Source organism: Octopus bimaculoides, chromosome 1, assembly GCF_001194135.2.
Source record: "Octopus bimaculoides isolate UCB-OBI-ISO-001 chromosome 1, ASM119413v2, whole genome shotgun sequence".
Lineage (NCBI taxonomy): Eukaryota > Metazoa > Mollusca > Cephalopoda > Octopoda > Octopodidae > Octopus > Octopus bimaculoides.
In genome coordinates, this window is record NC_068981.1 from 44,194,894 (window position 1) to 44,202,142 (window position 7,249).

The following is a 7,249-nucleotide window of genomic DNA, read 5'->3' on the forward strand; positions in this document are numbered from 1 at the left end:
TTCCAATTGTAGTCGTTGACTTGGAAAAATAACAACTCGTAGTTTACTTCATAGCACTAATCTATTCTTCATTCTGAACCAAAATATTTAATTATTACATTACTTTGTCTTATATGTCAATATTACTACACACACACACACACACACACACACACACACACACACACATACACGCGCGCGCGCACACACACACTCAATCACATACTCACACACACAATGTATCCTTGAAATAATATTCCCAAATTTCATTAGTACACTATGTTTATCAATACGCTTGACGTTGAAATCAATGTCAATTCAACTATCGACATTTTATGACATTACAGTGATACTTCCATCCTCTTCCACAATCTCACCGTCAGTGCACTTACAACAATTGAAATTACAACCATTACATACGGCATGCTAAAAGTAATAGCTACACCTCTATGAAACTACCTTGTGTTAGTACTATGCATTAGAGGAAAAAATTAAGACAACGTATTGATTGTTGTAAGGCTTTTGACGAGAAGATACCTCAGTAGGGGTTGAAACGAGGCTATACAAAACAAAATACTCTCTATAATAACTTGTACAACTACGAGCAAAATATTAGAATGGCTACCTGTAATAGCGCGTGTATCACCACGAAGATAATCAGAGTCAAAATTGCTGTGTCAGCGTTTACTAGCAAAACTGGGATTTTATGATCAAGCCATGAAATTAGCAACATGAAAAACTAGAGGACGAAAGAAAAGGACAGAAACTATAAAAAAATGAAATATCATTTTCAGGTAAATTTAATAACATATTGCGCTGTTGAAGTAAAAAAAAAATGGTTAATTTGTATCTAGTACTAATTTGACTTGTGTCTTTTTATTATAATATCTCTTTGAAATATTTATGTGCGAAATGAAATATCCTTTTGTTTACTATGTGTAGTTGGTTGTTTGATTAGTTCCGAAGAAGATGCTCTTCTACAAGACATCATCTTTCATACAAATATTTTTTTTAATATATTACTCATAATTACCTATATGAAGCGGAATGGTCACAAAACATCTGTTACAGGTATTTAACTTCCTTTGTATTGATTTTTATAAAACATTCTCTGTTTGTCTGTCAGTCTGTCTGTGTATATATATATATACATGAGCATGTATACATATATTTATATTTGGGAATGTATGAATTAATCTAATTTAGAACAAGAAACTGAATATGAAATGTTTCTAGGCATGTGTAACCACAGACGGTCTAAATACAATGCTTAAAGCATTGATAGCTTTTGTTATAGGCCATTGGTAATATATAATACGCATACTAGAATTTTTTTATATATGGTATAACACTTATGGATAGTAAAATAGGAATGGAGATGCTGGAATTTGGCGCGGTATGCCTGCTGGTGAAACTGAAAAAGTACGATCTTTGAAACGGTGTGATGAATCAGTGTGTCTGCAGTTTAGAGGCCATTGTATGTTAGCAGGTGATTCCTTTCCAATTAGTGGCTAGGATTTGTATTTGATGTAGCCTGTTATGATTTTGTGTTTGAGTTTATCAGTCAAGCTATCTGAGATATAAAACCAATATTCTATTTGAAGGTCTCACCTAAGCTGTTATTCGAGTCTGAAGTATTTTCTGTGCGTAAAGAGGAAAATTAGTTTTGGCGCACAGCCATTTCTATGCAATGCATTCAATGAATTTGAGAAATACCAGTAATGGCCGATCTATTTTTCGATTTAAATCGTCAATCAACTCTAGCAAGTGACTGGCACAAGCAGAGGTGTAGCTGAATTCCACATCGTAATAACAACATCACCACTGTGACCAAAATCATCAATCACCCTTTTGTAAGCAATAATTGCAATACATGTGAGATCACGAGGAAAGATCATTACTGATTGTAAGGCATGTAGATAGCTGATAGTCACTATATATTGCCTATTCCAGTTTGACGTTATATTTCAATACCGAAAATCAAGCTATTACTTGTGCTTTGATTGAAACTTAACTGCGAGTTTAATGCTTTCCCTCGTTTTATGTTGGCATTCCTGAAATCGTTTATGCTGTTATTTTCAATGAAGATTTTTCCTCACGATTATAGTTATCACTTCATAAACAATTTAACTGAGTTTAAATTAAAAGAAAATGGTAGAAAAATAGATGACATCGTACTGATCATTGATAGTTTCCCTTGTAACAGCAATAACGCCTACTTTATTGAAATATTTGATATCTTTGATTAGAGTAACTGAGCATCCTGTATATTTTCCAACATTTCATGCCGACATGAATGGTGCGTTAATATCGCTTTTCCTTGAGTGTCTTTTGATAATAAATACGTGAAGTTCCTTATGTTTGTCTAACAGAGCATTCACCTCTTAAATACATATCCTTCTCATATTCTTGCATGAAAACATATAGTTTAGACATATGCGACCTAACATTGGAAATAAGTAGACCTAGAAAGGCTAAAATATATTATTAACACGTACAGGTTGAGAGAAAACTAAACTCTGTTTCGGAGTGTGATTGTGGAAATAAAAATAATCTGCATATCGTGTATATTCAATGCACCGCAATAACAAATTAGTATTATTTTAACTGCAATATACCAATAGTATTGAAAATTGGGATTATTGATTTAATTTTGTGATACTAGAAAGAATAACATGCTCACTAGAACGAGCATATTTTATTTATTTATTGTTGTTCCACGAAAAGATGATAATAAATATAGGATTTGCCAACTGATACATTCAACTAATTCTGATTGTTCGCAATGATGACGGTGACAATAAGGATTATGATGACGTACAAAATGATACTGAGCTTAAAATTGGTGGTCGGTGGTGTAGTAGTGTTGATGATATTAGTGATAGTGTTAGGAAATTTTTGATAAGGAGTAAACAGATATCTATCGAATCAAATCATGTCATTCATCCATTTTGTCATTGATATAATCTTTACAACTAATGCAGTAGATTCATGTTCATTAATGTATATTTATATCTTTTCCATTTGATCAAAGAGTTTCTGAGAATATACAATAAAGAGGAAATGGAATAAGTACAAGTGTACTCACTCGTGCTACTTCATAGCAATTATCACTCTACAATGTGTTCACACTGTGGTCTATTTTGATATGATTGTCACAACTACACAAGCGTATTTTCGTTGTGTGTCGCCTACATATTTTGATTTTTTACTTGAGTAAATTGTGGGAGTTGATTATAATGAGAGTGCTTTGTTCAGATTACTATTATGAAATATGTTTGTAGTCATGCTACGATATGTATGTATGTATGTATGTATATATGTATGTATGTATGTATGTATGTATGTATGTATGTATGTATCTATCTATCTATTTATCTATCTATCTATCTATCTATCTATCTATCTATCTATCTATCTATCTATATAATTGAAATATATGTGATATATGTACTTCAAAACGATATAATTTGTTAATATTTATTGATGATTTATGAGCAGCCAAACGGAAACAATGTTATTTGTGCAAAATAAATTTTGCACCGAAGCTATACAATAAGATGAATGTTATTAATTTTTGAACTTTGCATGACCCATGGAAACAACAGGGTATCCTCCAAGTATTTATTTTAAATCCATAGAATTAACCACGTCTCTTCCAAATTACAATTCTATCGTCTTGAAACACAAGGAACACATTGAACAAATAATCCTAAACACACAACGCCAGTGGAAGAGGCTGACAGAGACAATTATATGCCATGGAAACGCCAACGAGCGCGAGTCTGTTCTGTCAGAGTCAGTGTAAGATTAACGAGTAGCTACATCTATTTTAAATATATTGATTTCTATAGTTAAAGCTTTTTTCTGTTTTGTAATGTCTTACCACATTTAGTTTCACCTGTTGAGATCCCGGATTCAGATCGCACCCTAGATCGTATTAACTTCCTTCAATTTGCCAATAAAATGTAATCATAATTTAGCACAAAAGACGACTGAGGTATCTGAGATGATTAAAAATATCATCCTTTATTTTTAATTTGAGCAATTGATTTTTACGATAAATTTAATTCAGGAGGGTGGAATAAAATTAGGATAATTACTTAATAATCCTGAGAGAGATGAACTGCAAATTACACATTAATGGGATGCGAAATAAAAGTTTTATGAATAACTGGATAGCTTTCTAACTGATAATAGGATTTTTAATTCGACTATACCCAAATGGCCAAACATGCATCATGAAACACTATTGATTGCGATAACAGAAAAAACGCCCAGGTGTGATCACTAGGTGTGACCGTTTCTATAACACGCAAAGTGGCACTTGTGTCATCCCTGTTGGGACTAGCATATGGCTAAGGAATGACAATATCTTCAGAAAGAGGTAAACGGAAACTGATGAGCATGATTCCGAGGAATTATTAAATAACTGCGAGTTGTTATGTGGCTTCAAACAGTGTCATAGCAACGGGAATTTGAAAAGAAATACGGGAGATATTGATATAGCGATCATTTTAGTGCGTATGTTAGTAATGTCACTGAAGAAGAGAAGAGTGTTGAAGAGAATATATTTTAAATAATCACACATGTACTAGTTTTAGAGAAACGTTCGAATTTAGGGTAGAGATTGCACAACTGATGTGAATTAGAGATGAGCTAGAAGAGATGATAGGTGTGTGTATGTGTATGTGTGTGTAAGTGGGAGAGAAGGGGAGAGAGAAGGGGAGAGAGAAGAGGAGAGAGATGGAGAGAGAGGGAGAGAGGGAGAAAGAGAGCGATCGTCTGGCTGCGTGTCTTCCCTCTCGACATTTTTGCTGGTCAAAGGTCGCCGTCTATAATTTCCTCCGCAAGTTGACTACCATCACGATCCAGTCTTCTTCGAGTAGAAAGCCAGTCTTCCTTTATAGCTTTGTAAATTGGATTAAAATGATCATTCGCTCGTTTTATTTTTGTGCTCTTATCTAAATTTTATTTTCTACCGTTTTGGTCTTTGGTCTCAGAGAATTAATTGTTTTAGACACCGGGCATAAATAAAGCACTATAGTCTTCACAGAAATTGTTCGAAATCATAACTTTGCTAATTTAGTGTCTGATAAATGGTTCGTTTATATTCAGTTGTATTGTATATCTGTCTATTTTCTCCATTCTCCCACTTCCCTTTATGTGTCCTCTGATCCTTAAACATTCTATTTTCAGTGTTTTTCTTCGTGCATCATTGAATTTCAAATTTGTTATTGCTTTTTCCTGCATATTTGACAGAGTTCATGTCTAATTACCCCTTCCTTTCTATACTTCAGGTAGTTAACAGCTTTTCGCCTACGTACAAACACACAAATACACACGCAGGTATGTGTGACAATCTACTCAAGCACTGTACGGCAGGTAAAACTGTTATCATTTCGAATGTCAGACAGGAAGCATCATATAAAACTACTACTCATAATCTGTTCAGTGCATTGAAACATAATTAATTAAAACAAGTCTGGTGCTTTGAATTTATTCGAGGAAGCAGTTAAAAGGCTTCTGTACAATTCTACACCGACACTGCAAGCTGTCACTCTAAACACAATCGTTGTTGAGCTGTTTCCAAATCATACTGATATTGGATGTTGTAGACTGAGTAGCCATAATTGTAAATATGATGTGATTCAAACGCAACCACTGCACCTACAATAACTTATACTTAATCTACAATCGTTAGCATTTTGTTGGTAGTAAATATCCATAGAGGACGGGTGCTTGGCAGCGGACTTGAAATTGCTTAAATAGGAGAAGACAATATCGATTACCCAGTTCCTGCCTATCACCTTTCTTAATATAAAGGCCAACTCGGTTGGTGAGTAATGCTGAGACGTATAAGTACGATCTTCTGTCGATAGCTGCTAACGTGAATGTCACTCGAAGCAAAAATTATATAATATAAATCTTGAAATATATATAAATACAATGAATTTGGATGTATATAGTGCTCTGATCAATAAGTATCCGCGCTGTTGCCTTAGTATCGAAGCTAAAACACGCAGAGTAAAGCCGCTTAGTACAGATTGAACATGAACTCTACTGTGCATCCGCACTAAGCCTTGGCATTCTAGCTTACGTCCGCTGTTTATAACAGTACTTGAAAGGAAGGTGTGTAGCGTGTGATCCTCGCATTGATCATGCCAGAGAAAGTTGAGCAGGGAAACCACATCAAATTTTGTCAAAAGCTTGGCGATTCCTGCTCAAAGGCCTATGCAATGTTTTCAAAACGTTTTTATTGTTCTTGACACAACCAAGGAAAACTTGTAGATGTGCAACCCGAATGTCTGTTTGGTCAGTTGAAAGCTGTTTGCGCACAAACTTGTCAGACACGCGTCTCATACCCAAATCTTCAGTGAATACAGACTAAACTGAACTGAACCGTAACTAATCTGCACATCCTTTGATAACTCAGGGATAGTGATTCGACGATTTCCTCTTACAGCTGTATGCACATCTGTGATGTTTTTCTCAGTTCTGCTGGTTCCTGGTCTCCCAAAAGGTTCGTCAATATCGATATTTTTACGGCCATACTGGAAACGTCTGAAGCACTCGTACACTTGTGTGCAGTAGCTCATACACTCCTCTCCATACGTTTTCTGCAACTTTGCGTAGGCCTCTGAGTAGGTGTCACTATGAAAATCTCTGTCATTGTCAATGCGACGATCACACACCAAAGGCCTTTCTTCCAAACACTGCTGTAAACAGACGTGGGCTAGAACGTTAAAATTTAGAGCGCGTGCACAACAGGGTCTAGAGAAAATCTTTGCCAAGCGGCTTTACTTTATGGGCTTAATCTCCGTTACTATGGCAACAATCCGGATACTTATTGATCAGAATAAGTATGCGTCCGTAAATATATGTTTTCATATGTTTATATGTATATAAGCATACATACATAGATAGAAAAACAGGCGCACGCACACGCTCACACACTCACACACTCACACACACATACACATATTTGTATTCTTTAGACATACAGCAGGAATTGGTATAGTGAGAAGAATTATACATAAATTAACTTTTCTAAATTGCATTCCAATTTATATTTAATGCGTTCTGTGCTTTAAGATGATGTGCACAAATTAACTTACGTAGAAAAGGCGAACATTGATATTGTATCATACCATTAACAATAGGGAAAATTTAAGTTGAACAAACAATATATATATGTTTATAAGTTTATATGCGTGCATATATATATACAAGTATATATATATATATATATATATATATATATATATAT